This window comes from Mangifera indica, chromosome 10 (genome assembly GCF_011075055.1).
Source record: "Mangifera indica cultivar Alphonso chromosome 10, CATAS_Mindica_2.1, whole genome shotgun sequence".
Lineage (NCBI taxonomy): Eukaryota > Viridiplantae > Streptophyta > Magnoliopsida > Sapindales > Anacardiaceae > Mangifera > Mangifera indica.
Window position 1 is genome coordinate 16,295,691 of NC_058146.1, and position 16,271 is coordinate 16,311,961.

Here is a 16,271-nt window from a genome sequence, read left to right on the forward strand (position 1 = left end):
CTATTTTTTTATACACTGGACAGGCTCTTCTTCAAGGTCCACTTGATCGAGGTCTCGACCGTGTCTTACCATTTGGCCTCTCATTGTCAATATTTGTTTTTACTTCTTTTAGTGTCCTCCCTCTTTCTCTGTGGCATCATTGTTTAGGACATGTCTCATTTGACAAGTTACTTAGTCTTTTTCAATCCACTTGTATGAGCTTTATTGGCTCAAAATTGTCTTGATGAATTTAAATCGAATTATTTTTTATTTAAACTAAATTTGAGTCAAAAGGTATTCAAATTTAATTTGATTTGATTCGATTTATATCTACCTCTATTTGAATATGAGATAAAAAGATAACATTCAAATATAAATTATTTAAATAAAAAATCAAATAACAATCACCGTTTCAATCTTCATTCTAATCGTCATCCACAAAACACGCCCCTTATGCCATTGTGCTAACAGCAAAGCGCTCTCTTTCTTGGCAGTGAAGAGGCGACACTCCTCTATATCTCAGTTCATTTCTCCTCTAACAAAAATTTCCCCATTTTTTCCTTGCCAGACAGAAAACCTCATATCTTCGTCACTGTTGGTTGTCTTTGTGGCTTCAATCACCGTCTCAATCTTCATTCTAACGTCATTCAACTGTTTCGTAGTAGTAATGTCGTCTTAATGGTCATTTAACTCGCCGGTAAGTAGTTGTGTTGGTGCTCTATAGCATTTCTTTCTCTTTCTTCCCGATTTGTTTTTTTTTTTAATGAATTGTTTTATGCTTTTTGTTAGGTTTCCTTTTAGGGTATTAAAAATGAATGTTTTGTTTGGATTGGGTATTCACTATTTTACGCCCAAAATGTAAAATAATCTACAACCTCTTTGATTTCTGAATACTAATGTTGCTTCCTCTCTAGCAATGACAGATGCATATATGCTCAAATGTATTAGACTTCACTTATAAGTGTCTTTGTCTTGCATTCATTTCTGAAAGCGTTGAGAATAGGGGTAGCTTTGTCTCAAACATGCCGGGTTGTGAACTGCAACCATCTTATACGCGGTTCATTGTTTTAATAATCTATTCATCTTAATTTGTAGGAGAAATTATTGAAAAGTTCATTAAAATAAACTGTACTCATGGTTTAATGTATACAGAACTGATGTTCTAAACAAATAGAATTGTTTGGTCATTTATTGTTAGTCGGCTGCATATATTTTTGACTCAGTTTCCAGTTTATGTAACTTTTTATATCGGTCAAATCTATCTGGATGGAGAATAATTTCAAATTTTTAATATTCCCACTTCCGTTTTCCTAAAAGTCTCTCTTACATTCAATGAGTTATTCGCTTGGCATTCTGATTGGATTAGTTGATAGGAGATTTGTGGCAGTTCATTCACTTGATAAATACTTCAACATTAATTTCCAAAGAAGAAAAAATAATATATTTGTTGTGTTTCACAGCATGGTTGGGGTGAAATTTTTGGGCTTTTTGATTAATATCTTGGGTTCTGAAGTGATAATTTCTGTGTCTTGAGATATAGCTTTATTGTCTTGCAACTTCTTACATTGAGCATTATTTTGCTGTTTTTTTCCCTTCAATTTCCGACTCTTCCATGCTTATGTTGGTGTAAATTTTGAGTTTAAGAACTAAAATCCTTGAAAGTCTTCTGAGTGTTAAATCTGAAGAGATTGAAAGGGAGTTGCTACTTTATTAATTTTAGTAGATGAGCCTAAGAAAGAATCTGGCTTGTTTAAATTATAAGGACAACTCTGCATAGTGTGGAAATTTAAATGAATTTAAGTAAAAATAAACATATGATCCTCGTTGTCAGAAAGTTTGGAACACATTACTGTACTTCAAAGTTTTGGTGATGGAAAGCTATCAATGCATCTGCTATCAGCATAAGGGTTCATGGAAGACATCCAACCTCTTGTTTGAGGTTGAAATTTCTGGCAATAATATGCGGTTTTAATGAGCATAATATTAGCTTATCACAAATATATTTATGTGTTCCATCCTTAACTTATAGTTACTCTAACAATAAATTTGTTTATACATAGAACAGTTTTTCTTGACCCTTACAACTCATGTCGCTTTTATTCAACTAATCTGTAGTTTTGAATATTTTTTATTTAAACCAAAGAGTTCTTTTCATCTGTAATCTGTGTTATTCAATTTTCAGGCTTTCTTTTCATGAGCTAACATCACTTTTTGCCTTGGAATTTTTAAGTGGATATTTTCCGTGTTGTAATGGCTAGTTATTTTGGTTTGTTGATGAAAATATGAATAATTTTTGTTTAATTGATGACCCATACTTTTTTTAAAAAATAATTTTTAATGGTTGTGGGGGCTTATTTATTTTATTTCCTTTGCTTTTTCACCGTCTTTTCTGTCTAGATAGTGTATGTCTGTTTTTGCAATTATAAATTATCAGATGACACTATAAACCTTTCCTGTTTTCGGATATTTTTGTTTGGCATAACTTCAAGGTCTAGCTAGTGCATTGATAAAGCTGTGGAACCTCTCGGAGACACCTGTCATTGGGCAAAGAAAATTTGACCATGTTACTAGTTTGGCTTCTTCCTCGATTGACGAAGTTGTAAGACAAGGATGCCTTGCTCCAGATGTTGTTGAGCAAATAATCTGAAAGCCAGGAAGATGAAAGAGTTGGCATTCAAGAGGCAAAATGAGCTTGAAGAAATCTACAGAGGGGTTCATACGGATGTAGAAAGTGATGCAGCATGACAGATTATTCTCATCAACTTGATAGGTTCAGGTCTTAATCCTATTTTGGAGTTGATTAAATCTAACCTGAATTAATTGAAGTATCTAGTTTTTTGTTATGCACTTATTATAGAGCTTTCACTCTTTTCTGTTTTGGATGAAATTAAATCGCATTTGACTGCTATTTAGGCTGTCTATGGTAGATAGGGATATATTTTACTAAAAAGGTTGTTTGGTTGTAGTGTTTTAAAGATTACCTTGGTAATTTATCTTTTATTACTTACATTACTTTGTTTGATTTGTCAGTAATAAAAGATTATAGTAATTTTTTATTACTAATACTAACGTGACAGGTAATATAAGTGGTAATCTGATTACTACCGTTATCTTAGCTATTAAAATATTTCTAAGGTAATCTTAATTTTATTATAATTATATTTTAATTTATTAATTTTTTAACACAAAAATAAATTTATTTTTTAATTAATATAACAAATGATATAAAAAATATTTAAAAATAATTATATTCAAGGGTATTTAAGTAAGATAATTTATTAGTATTCTTTTATTACCGTTAACTAAACACATTAATTATTTATACTATCTATTTTTACCAAATTTTATTAAATATAATAATTATTTATACTCAATAATTTATCTTTAAGATAATCTTTCCATTTTTCTTTCTTTTCACAAAAGGCACACTCCAGAATCTTTGTGTTGACTCAACGTTCTCTCTCCACCCCAGGAAGAGTCAACAGGCAGTCATATTATAGGCCAACTAACTGTTTTCCACCCAAGGCTTGATGAGATAACAATTTCAAACATTCAAAATCCCACCACCCATAATCCATATAGGTTAAAAACTTCTGTTTATTTTTCTAAAATGACTATTTTAACCTTTTTCTTTTAGGATTTTAATATTTTATAATCTCAGTGTTTTCCAATTTTTTTAAAACTTGCCTAAGAAACTCATTTCCTCTCTCCCTATCCCCATCTCTAACTTTAACATCACCACCGAAACAAAAACATAAACAAATGCCACCCTCTTTTTATTTACTCCCAGATCTCCCTTTCACGATTTCTTAGTGATCCAGCTCAAAATTTTTCTTATTTTTTCTGTTGTTATGACGAATCTTCAAAGATTCAAACTTTTGGTCACCCACTACGTTCATGGCTCAATTTATAGCTTGAATCTATGATTTAAATTCGTGGCTTAATTCGATTGGAATTTATAACTCGAATAAATGATTTTATCTATTATTAGGGTAAAACAATATCGTTTTATCAATGAGTTACAAATTTGAACCATCAATTTAAAATGAAGTCATAAATTTGAAACACTAATTCAGGTTATGAATTTGAGCTAAATTGAGTTAAATCATTTTTTGTTTGAGTCTAACTCAAGTCACCTTTAATTTGATTTGACAAACTCAAATCTAACTATTTTTTATTAGAGTTGAACTTAAGCTAAAAGATATTCAGGTTTAGTTTGATTTATATCTACTTATCCTTTTATTACTCAAGCTAGAGGCTACTTGATCCATTTCTTTTAAGTCATGGATGACTCCTTTTTTGGTTTCTCCCAAGGTTTCCGATTTTTTTTTTTTAAAGAGGAATTGTATGGATGGAAGAGAGCCACGTTTGTTTTAATAGTTCTTTCTCTCTTCTTCCACTTCCGATAATTTTGCTTTTGGTTGAATGAGTATTTTCCATCCAATCGTGTAAAACTTGAATATTTTTTTATTCAAATTTGATTTAAATAAAAAATTAGATAGTTTGAGTTTATCAAACCAAATCTAAGAATAATTTGAGTTCAACTTAGTTTTTAGATTCAAAGTTCAAATTTGGACCAAAGTTCATAACGTAAATTTATGACTCAAGTTCATAACTCATTAAAAAAAAAAAATTGTTTCACCCAATAATAGACAAGATGACACTGTTTTGAGAATTGTTTAATAGAAATCGAATTGAATTATAAGTTAAATTCAAACCAAATCAAATCGTGATATCAATTTTAAAATCAAACAACCTTCTTTGGATTGAGCTTGATTTGAGTTCGACATAAATAAAATCTAATCTGTGTCGGTTCAACTGCATGTCGGCTGGAGAAGAAGGAAGGTGGGAACATTTGGGTTGACATCATGACATTGGATGTTTTTGGCACCATACCGTGGGCCAGGTAAAGAAAGGCAGATTAATGAGAATTGGATTCATTGGTGTTATAATTTCTGTCCCTTTGTTTCTCCGTTAATATCGGTGCCTTTCTCATGAATTTGTTCTCGCATTCTACGCAACTCCTGAACCCGTTAGGGAGTTTAGTTTCAATAATATTTTATTATCAAAATTAATAAATTATTTTAAATATTATTAGATATAAATTATTATTATTATTTTGATAAATTAGGTAAATATAAATAATTATTATATTTGGTTAAAGATATTAAAAGAAAACTGGTATATTATTTTACTCAAATACCTTTAAGTATTATCTTGATAATATTTTAATACTTAAGATAGAGAAGGTAATAAGATTATCTCTTATATTATCTGTCACATTATTATTGGTAATAGAATATTATTAAAATTTTTTATTATTTATAAATCAAATAAAGTAATATAAATAATAAAAAATAGATTATCAGAATAATCTTTAATACCCCCTAATAGTTTACGTTTTTTTCTCATTTTAATAACATTCTTCCTGTCTCTTATTCCAGAACAATCTAATGTTGTTCTCTCTTTCGTTTTCCTTTCAAATTAGGGTTTAATCTTGTTAATTTTTTTCTTTCTGCTCAAAATCTTGTGTAAATATTTTTTTTTTTTTGTCTCATTGTTACAACACATGATATATATATATATATATATATATATATATATATATATATATATATATATATATATATATATATATATATATATTTAGCGTTGTTCTCTTACAAGTATCAGCCTATTTAGATCATCTCTGGGTTGTATAATATTCAGTTTGGTAAGGGTACCAAAGTTTTTTTAAACTAGATTAAAAAAATAAAAAAAATTTCAACTCATACAAAATTATTTTAGATTTTAAATTAAATCAAATTAAATTAAAAAAATGGTTTCAACCTTTTAAAATTATTCATTTTTAAATATATATTATTTAATAAAATTAACTTAATTATAATTTTCTAAAACATAATATAAATATAAAAAAACAAGTTACCTGTCTAATTGTTTATTAAAAAATTTTGTTAAATATAATTATATAATCAAACACGATAATTATTTTTATCAAATATAGTAATTATTTATTCTTAAAAATCTTCAATATAATCTATCTTGTGGTAATATTTTATTTCTGGTAATTAAAGATTACCTAAATCAAACACATCCTTAGTTAGAGTTGACGAAACCAAATAAATAGTTTAATCTTGATATATTATCTAACTTTTACACCTGAAAATTCTTTTTTTTCTACTCAAATTATCCTTGCAATTTTTTTTTTATTGAAAAATTTTATCCCAACTAAATCATCTTTTTAGAATTTAATTAATTATATTAAATAGATAAATCAATTTTATAATTATTAAAATAGATAAATCAAAAATATTAGTTTAACACACCAAAAAAAAAATAATCTTAAACCCTCCACCGATCTCTCATCTTTAGCACCGTCACCTTTCAGTTTCCAAATGTCAACTGAGAATGAATGTTCAATCTTTGGGATAACATGAAGGTAATTATTCTTAGTACGACATGACTTTGATCTCTAAATGGTCAAACATATATGATTTAATTAAAATTTAAAAATAGCTTGACACAAATGAAATTAAAAAAAAATTCAAATGAACAATTTTTTCTAAGGGAAAAGGACAATTTTCCACCCAAGTTTTAGTCTAAATTCAAAATCATAGCGACAACAGATAAAAAATCCAAATAGCCATTCATAGACTAACTGTTGTCTAAAATTTTAATTAAAAGTAAGGATAAAATTATCATTTTATCTATAAACCCTAAAACCTAAAAAATTTATATCATATTCCTGTCTTAGTTTAGAAAACTCACATTTACCCCTTATAATTAAACTTTAAAAAATTCACTTTTCCCCCTTTTCAGGTTTCATCTCTGATGGCTTAGGGAACCGGCCAACTATGAGGAAGAAGTGAAAGTTTTTTTTTTGACCAAGAATGACCCTTCATAGTCCAAATAGGGAAGAAGAGACGAAGAACAATGTTTTGTCATCTTTTGTCACGTCGTCCAGATGCAACGACGAAGGATGACACTTTGTTTTTAAAACTTGGGGAAAAAATGATATAAATTTCAAGATTTTAGAGTTTATGGTAAAATAACGATTTTATCCCTGTCTCTAACTGAAAATTTAGATGATAATTAATCCATAGGTGAGTGTTTAGATTTTTTATTTATCATGAGTATGATTTTGAAATTAGACTAAAATTTGGATGAGAAATCTTTTTCCCCTTTTTTTAATATTGACAAAAACACTCAAAAGTCAAGGTAAGGTTTGAAGGTGAAGAAAGTCATCGTTTTACTTTGGCTAAAAGACTTTTCCCACCCAAAGTTATTAGAAATCTTGAACTCATACCTAACTTTTAAAAATCCAAACATCCACCTATCACCCAAATTATGTTAAAATTTTTTATCAATAATATGGGTAAAAATGTCATTTAATAAATAATATTAAAAATAAAATTTATCTCATTTTCACCCCCTTAGTTTTAAAAAATAACAATTTTTTTCCAAAAACTTAAGTTTCAAAAAATTACATATTCTCCACTAGGGTTTTCTTTTTATCTTCATCTCTACCGATGACCGAAATCCATCGACATCTTCGTCTCTCTAATGAAGATCGGCTTGGTCTCTTCCTCTAGACGCTCTCTTTGTTGTTCATCGACATCTTCATTTTCATTCGATTCTCAGCAAATCAAAAAAATCAAAGATGGGTTCATCATCAATTCAATCTGTTGCCCTTTCCATCATTTGACAATGAACCCTCTCAGTCACTCGTTTCATTTCAGTAGCCAACTATGTACAAGGTCCTATTGAAAAGTCTTTCGATGGTGGTCGAAGATGAACAAGATTCCCTAACTTTTGACTAATATTCGTCTTTGTCCTACAAGATTCAGTTGATTTCATTAGTCCTTCTATTGTTGGGAGTGAAAATGCACACCGGAGAAAGGTGGCCAGTCTCAGAGAAGGTTGTTGGGGTGGATCTTATTGTCGAAAAATGGGATGGTTTTTGAGTTAACCGTAGCGGGAGAAAATTACTACTTTTCAAATTTTAGATGAAGGGAAATTGTTAGATTTTTAAACTGAGAGAGAGAAATGTGATAAAACTTTAATTTTTTAAATTTTGTATTAAATTATAATTTTATCAGAGAATTTTAATAAAATTTTATTCATAAGTAAGAGTTTGTGTTTTTAAAAATTAGAAATTATATGAGTTTGACATCACACCGAACATTGGGTGGGAACAAGACTTTTGGCCTTATACTTTTATCCCTGAATCCTCCTCCTTGTAAATCATGTGGCGGACGGGCCCAACGTTGAAAAGAATGTTGACAAAATCAGACATTCATTTGAACCCACTTTAACAAGGCCTCGGAACTCATATTGGCCCCAATGCAATGAAATAAAAAGGCCCAATGAGGTAGCTTAACGTGTGGAATTTAGATGGAAGAAAATTAAATTTGTTGACTTTCATAAATCTTAGTGATTTTTAAGATAAATATCATAAAAAAATGTCATTTTTTTACTTAATATGAATACTATAATAACAATAATACCAAATATTTTTATACATCTGATTTACCATAATTTTTAATGATTTTATTAAATACCATAAAAGTAATAATTTTTTAAAGTGGGTTCTGTTGCTTTCTTTCACAATTATAATCTTATTTATAATCAACTCCATTCTAAGCATCTCATGCACTAAGCCTATTGTATGGTACTTGAATCATATATATTTTTTAAAAAACAAAATAATAAAATATTGATAAAATAATAAAAATTTTTAATTGCTATATTATTGTTTTGAAAATTTTCATAAATATTATTAAAAATTTACAATTTCTCCTATACATTTTTACTATATTATCATTTAAAAAAAATGTATGTCGATTCGTATTGATAATATATATATATCATATCTAAGATATAAATTGTATCACATGATACATCTATTATATCATATTAACTCAATATATCTTATGATATATTTGATATATTGTAAGATAGTGACAATTATAATGTATATTGTAAAATTTGGTGCTCTACACTAAACATATACTTGGCCTCACATACAAAGAAACTGCAGGTTGCATGGCCTCCTGAAACTAATTTTCTCATCGTATAGTCTTGGCAATGACACATATTAAGCATAGTATATCTGGCTTGCGCCTTGCTAGTGATTATAGGTATGACTTCTAAGTTTTAATACAATTCACAAATGTATTATTATATAATTACGTATTATTTTATTTTTAATTCAGTTAAAAGGTAATCCTTCTTCAACATGTTGAGAAGTCTTCCTATCGGAGAGTAGTAGTTTTGAAAAGAAAGACGTAGAACAGTAATCTTCACATGCTCAAGCTTCAGAGAACCTTCCTGTACACCCCTTTCATATTTTGTAATTGTCTCAGTTACCCTCAAATCCATCAACTAAGGGAGGTAGCTCAGTCCATTGGCGGATGCAAGGGATATTTCAGGGTTTTCCTAACTGTATCGTTGTGTTTATGCATGCCTATAAATAAACCACGCAAAACTCCTAATATTATCATGTGTGATAACATAGACATGGGTGCAAGCCTTACCACTTTCGAAAACAATACCGGCGCTGAGCTTCAAGTGAAGTTCTTTAGACCCCTGGCACGACCAGACCGCTTTCGTAGTACCATTACAATCAGAGCAGGTGCGAAAGCTAACATATCACACTCAGATTTACGTTGCAACGACACAGACGACCCAGAAAGGCAAGAGATTATAATGATATTTGTCGATGGAGTTAGGGCTAGCATGGTATTGCTTCTTCCAAGCCAAGTCATTGAATTCTCGAGAGTCATTTGTAGCATAAATGAAGATGGAAGATTGGTCATGCGGGGCAGCCGAAAACGGTTTGGTTTCTGCATCCAGTTTGTAAAAATAATTCCTCACTTTCGTCTTTTTCGTTGATCATGTTTCTGATATCTTTGTAGTATCAGGGGGTGTAGATGCTTCGCAGGAGGGGGTTTAGAGGACCTTGCATGAAGATATATTTATCTATGGGCTTTCAAATTTGCCCATATGGCACTCTCATCTGCACCGTTGATATAATATAAAACAAACGAAAATTATACATTTGTATCGAAAATTGATGGATATATTGTATAAATCATATGATATAATATGTATTTTATAATAAATTATTTTATTTTTTGAGAAATAAGGATGTAATAAGGTGTATACACAATTTATAATTTTAAAAATATTTATAATATTATTAAGATGATATTAAATCCTACATATTTTGATTATGTTAAAATTAAATTTAAAATTAATAATATCCCACAAAAGAATTCTGACCCCACTTTCACAACCCCTCCGAAGGCAAAGACACAAAAGTGAAAAAAAAGGACCCCAATGAATGACGTGGCCCAACAACGTGTGGAATTTAGATTCTTATGAGGACAGAAAGGCCAAAAGAGATTTTCTATCCAAGTTTTCATCAAATTTTAAATTACACTTATAGTAATTCAAAAATGTAAGCACTCACATATTTTCAAACTTTCGTTTAAACTTTTTCTCTTCACATTTCTAGGGTTTCTCATCACCTCTCTGTCATACCATAATCATTAGTTTCCAATTTAAACCCGACCACCAGAAACTTTATCTCAAACCTAGAGATAACGAAGTATTGTCCTTCAGAAAATGACGCTCGTAATCCAAATCTAGATAACAAAGCGTTCGCAAATCTTAAATATAGGTGTTGATTTTTCAAACTTTAAATGAGGAAAAATTGTAAGATTTTCAAACTGAAAAGAGGGAAAATATAATGAAATTATAAATTTTTTTATTAAATAATAGTTTTATTTTTAATCATGACTAAAATTTTAAATAAATGACCAAAATTTTGAGTTTTTCAAATCTCTTTAAGAACATATCTAAGTTTGGATGAGAAATACTCTTCTGGCCTTTAAAAAAGGCTAATAAGCTAGCGGAACGTTCGTTTCTACAAGGATTTTCTTATAATGTTTATGTTGTACATTTGTTTTAACAACTGAGTTTTATAAAAGTGAAGTTATTCTAATCATTTGAATACTTTTTTCATTTAAAATATATTAAATCAAAATCAAAATCAAGCAGCGCAGGCCCACCGTCGCAAGCCGTTGGATAATCGGACATGAGAGTATGCCAAGGTGCCGCCGCCACCCAATTCTGGTAATTTTCTTCTTGCTTTGTCATTGTCGTATGTTGAATTTGGGAAAAAATAAATTTTCATGTTTTAGTTCAAACTTCAAATTTTACACCCTTTAGCTTAGTGTAAAAGATGATTTTTTCTTTTTCTGTGTGTTAATGGTTCATTTAAAAAGTAAAGCCAGTTGTTGGTCTGACTTTGTTAGTTTGTTCGTTTGCTTGACAGAACAGTTTATAATTCCCTCATATAATTTACTGGCCGACTGCCTTGTTATTGATCACCGGAGCAAACTTTACTATCACATACCACGGCACATGGTAGACTGGGAGTGGAGGAAGAGAAGCATGATATTTGAACTTGGATTATAATCGGTTGACATAATGTGTTTTCAGGTTTTCAATCTGCTAGTTAATGAAGACCTCTTTTTCTATTCTCTTATGCTTTTCTTTTTTGGCCATTTTCTTTCTTCTTTTGTAGATTTACGAACTTTGAATTATTGAAGTTGTTATTGCTTAATGATTTTCATTCTGCATGATTTATTGGTTGCAATTTGTTTCAAATATGTGTAATCTTTGCCTTATTTTATTATGTTTTCAATAATTAATGGGAGCAGATGTAATTATAGTAATAATTATGTATTTGGGTTCAATTTATAATTTTTATTTCCAGTTTCAATAACATGGTTTTTTACTTCTTGTTTGTATATAGGGATATATTTTACTAAAAATGTTTTCTTTTATAGATTCCTTCTTTCTACAAAAAGGTTGGATAAACAACTTTAATATATTCGAAACGATTTTAAATTATTTGTTCTTCTTTAAATTCTGAAGTAGATTCTAATTTTGTATATTTGAAAATGGCTATTAGCACACTATTCATTTAGAACTAGCCTGGAATTGCTTCATGATTATTGTGCTAAAACTTGTCACCACAGGTAATGTTGATTTGTCCAATCTTCTTTCAAGTATGGATGATCAGATAGCAAAAGCCAAAGAGGAAGCTTTAAGCTGGAAGGAATTTTGGACAAGGTAGAGAAGTGGAAGCATGCATATGAGGAAGAAAAGTGGTTTGATGAATATAAAAAGGTAATTAGCAATAATAAACTATTTATTTCATGTGCCAGTGCAATATGGTTGGGCTATTAGTTCATAGATTTGATCTTTAAACTACTAATACCGAATTTATTGACATGTAGGATTATTTTAATGTTTTAGTATCCCAGAAAATTAAATATAAGTTAAATGATATCTTGTGATGCATCAAATATGGGACCATTGCAGGTGAGATATTTCTATGTCAAAGGAAATATGTCACAGATCTCTTAACGAGATTTGGTATGTTCAATTGCAAGGCTGCCAAGACTCTTCTCAATGCAAATAATTAGTTGTTCTTAGAAGATGGAGCAGAAAAGGCAAATGAAACATATTTCAGAACCTGATAGGAGGACTAATGTTTTGACAAACACGCAACTAGATCTCATGTTTGTTGTAAGTGTCATCTCTACTTACATGCATAGTCCAAGCAAACACGATCTTGAACCAGCCAAAAGAATTTTAAGATATGTCCAAGGAACAACACAATCAATTATGGTATCAGGTATGAGAACAGTGCAAAGAACTATCCTGTAGCCTTCACTAGCAGTGATTAGACTGGCTATATAGATGACATGAAAAGTACAACTAACTATATATTTTTTTTGGAGCTTAAGCTATTTCATCGATGTTAAAGAAGCAACAAGTCATATCCTTATCTAGCATAGAGGCAGAATATATAATTGCTACAACCATAACTTGTCATCTAGTTTGGATTAGAAGAATATTGTAAGATTTGAAGGATGGGCAGGTTCAACCAACAACAATTTTTTGTGGCAACAACCTCCATTGATATCTAATATGAACCTTGGGAGAACTACACCTAAAAAACTAGCTATTAAAATTTGAGAGTCCAAGGCCATATAAACCCACACTAGAAGTGCATACTTTCCAATGTGGGATTCAAGTCTCATACCTCCTTACTAGCCTTGGGTGAACACTGCAATGTTGACGTCACCACCCACGTTGCGCTATTATAACTAGATAACATGGTGTACAATTGCAATAGGGAAAGGCAGTGCCAGCTCTGATACCAAATGATATGAATCTTATGAGAATCATACTTCAAAAGCTAGCTATTGAGATTGGAAAACCTAAAACTATATAAACTCCAAACTAGAAATCCATACTTTCCAATATGAGATCTAAGTCTCATACCTTGTAATTGAGATCCTAACAATATCACAAAGAATCTAGTTCACAAAGAAGTTTAAGATATGTCGAAGGAACAATGCAATCAATTATGGTATTAGGTATGAGAACAGTGTAAAGATCTATCTTGTAGCCTTCACTAACAGTGATTAGGTTGGCTATACTTACTGTACATTATACTTCATTATACCTGTGGAAATTTCTCATATGCATACAAGATTTTTTGTCATTATATATCTGCCAATCTTCATACCGATCCATTAGTTGGACGAAGATGAATCATTTTTCTCTAATTGAAATATTTTTGTTTAATAAAATTGTTATGATGGAAAACTTAGCTAATGGCAGAAATAGATTCCAATCCTCAACAAAAGAAAAAAAACTTTAAAAAAAAAAATTGAATTTTTAAAATTCAAGCTTAAAAAGAAATTTATTAATTTTTTAAATTTAATGAAAAAATAATATAAACTTTAAGGTTTTATAGTTTAATAATAAAATAATAATTTTACCTTTTATAAAGTAAAGCAGAAGATATACAAAGGATGTCTATAACAAAAACAAAAAAGAAAATAAAATCCTCATGATTCAAGGTAATGAAATGAAATAAAGGAAACTAAAAACTGTTTTTGAATAACAATTATCAAAACATTATTACAAATAAGAAATATAAATGACACATTTACCTTCGTTTGCCCACGCCCTTCATAACCCTGCACTGTTTCTATCATTTAGCTCTGTCACCTACAAAAGAGACAAAATAGCATAAGGTAAATGGTAAACACTTAATAAATAGGAACGTGATAACTTTATTAAATTCCTATTTTGTCCTTAAACTTGCTAACACTACTAATCATCAAGAGTAACTATTACTCCCTTGCAGTTGTTATAAACTGGTGCCTATTAATTTGAACAAGTTTCTTATGTTCGCCTTAATACCTACCTCCGCATCATGAGCCATAAGTACATGATAATGAAAGCTCCTTTAACTAGGGCTAGATTCGAAGCGAGCTTGTTGGAGCTCGAAACAAGCTTTGCTCGAACGAGCTCGAGCTGAACTTGCCTTGAACTAGCTTAAGCAAAAAATGAATATAAGCCCGAATTCAAACATTTGTTAAGCGAGTTAAGCTCGGCTCGCGAACAACTTACTCAAATGAAAAAAATTTAACTTGGAACAAATGACACTGTTTGTTCCTTGAAATACGAGCCTGAAACTAAGCTATTGAGCCTAAAATGCGAGCCCAAAGCGAATTCAAATACGAACACACGAACCCGAGCTAAATGCGAGCTGAGCCCGAACACTAAAATTATGAAACGAGTTGAACATGAACATGTGTTTAGCGAGCTTGGGCTCACTAAAAACGAGTTGGCCCTGTTCAGGCATGGCTCAACTCGTATCCAACCCTACCTTTAACTATTGGAATCGTAATTGACTTACTAATCAGATTGAGTTGGTAAAGAGATTTGACACCTTGGCCATGTGAGTTTCATATTGTGCAATCTAGTCCCTACAACACTATTAGACTGCGATCAAACTCAAGCCAATGAGATATGAGATGAGACGATACTTATGAGACATGAATGATTAGATTATAGCTGATTAAGGGAGTACCCATGACCTAGGCAACTCGTAGTTAGGGTGAAGTCTGTCGATTAGTATCCTTAGATTGAAAAAAACTTGCCAAGATCGTTACTAAAGTGGGTATGTCGATTCCCTTATATTCGGTTGAGATATCAACAACCTTAGATTAGGATAAAAATAAACTGGGTTGGTAAAGGAAAACGAAGTATATTTGATGAAGAGATGTAAGATAAAATATTCTTGCTTATTGAGTATTTTGTACTCATTCCTTTCCTTTGCATTTTGTAAGTGGTAGGATTAGAGGTAGAGCTGGACTCGAGCCGAGCCAACTCGAGCTCGAGCTCGGCTCGGCTCGGTTCGAGCCCGAAATGAGTCGGGCTCGATCGAGCTCGAGCTGGCTCGGTTTTGCTCGATATATTTTTTTTTAATTTTTTATACAAAACGACGTCGTTTTGATCTATATATATATACAAAACGGTATCGTTTTAATATGAAAAATGAGCCGAGCCGAAAACGAGCCAAGCTGACTTTGGCTCGAGCCAAACTCGAGCCGACCATTAAAAAACCGAGCCGAGCCCGAGCTGGCTACGAGCCGAGCTCGGCTCGGCTCGAATCCAACCCTAATTAGAGGAGACGACGGTGAGGCAATAGATCAGTGATAGGCTCATTGGCGTTAGATAGCCATGATTTGAGATTATAATTTATAATTAATAGACTTTGATTTTATTTCTAGTACCGTGTGATTGAGATTTTAGTTAATGATGTTTAGGATTATTTTGAGACAGTTTTTATTTTCATTAATAAAAACTTATGAGGAATTATTTAGATATGGTGTAGATGTATGCATGTTTAATTTTAGATTAAATGGTTTAAATTGAGATAGTCATCCATGCATAATAGATTGTGATAGCACTATAACCCTGAATAATAGGATATTCAGGGTGGGATGTTATAGATGTATATTGAGATTATGAAACATGTATGATTACATGTAGTAGCACTTTACCCCAAAAGATAAGACTTTTGGGTGGGATGTTACAGCTAGTATCAAAGTCTAGATTTTAGAAACCCAAACATTTAGATTATGATTGTGCGTACTAAGACATAAAAATGAGTATAGGGGACATATTTTCGAGATAATATCATATATGAATTTGTTGTTTGCTCTAAAGAACTTAGGAAAGTTGAGTTATTATTGGGTTTGGAGGCTCACAAAACTAGTGATTTGTTTATTAATTTTATGTCAATCAAAATATGCTTCTGGTTTACTTGCAAAAGCATAATTGAGTGGGTGCAAAAGTTGTCCTACTCCCAGTTGCAGGAACGAAATTGTTCGTAGAAGATGGATGGTTGG

The 16,271-nt window shown here is 30.8% G+C and overlaps 1 long non-coding RNA gene across 1 annotated transcript; it reads left to right on the plus strand.

Annotated features, from left to right (window-relative positions):
- The first annotated feature begins 381 nt into the window (after window positions 1-381).
- Window positions 382-2,995, plus strand: LOC123227384. The gene is made up of 2 exons (XR_006504463.1): window positions 382-676; window positions 2,469-2,995. It is a non-coding gene; the product is annotated as an uncharacterized LOC123227384 (long non-coding RNA).
- Window positions 2,996-16,271: the final 13,276 nt, after the last annotated feature.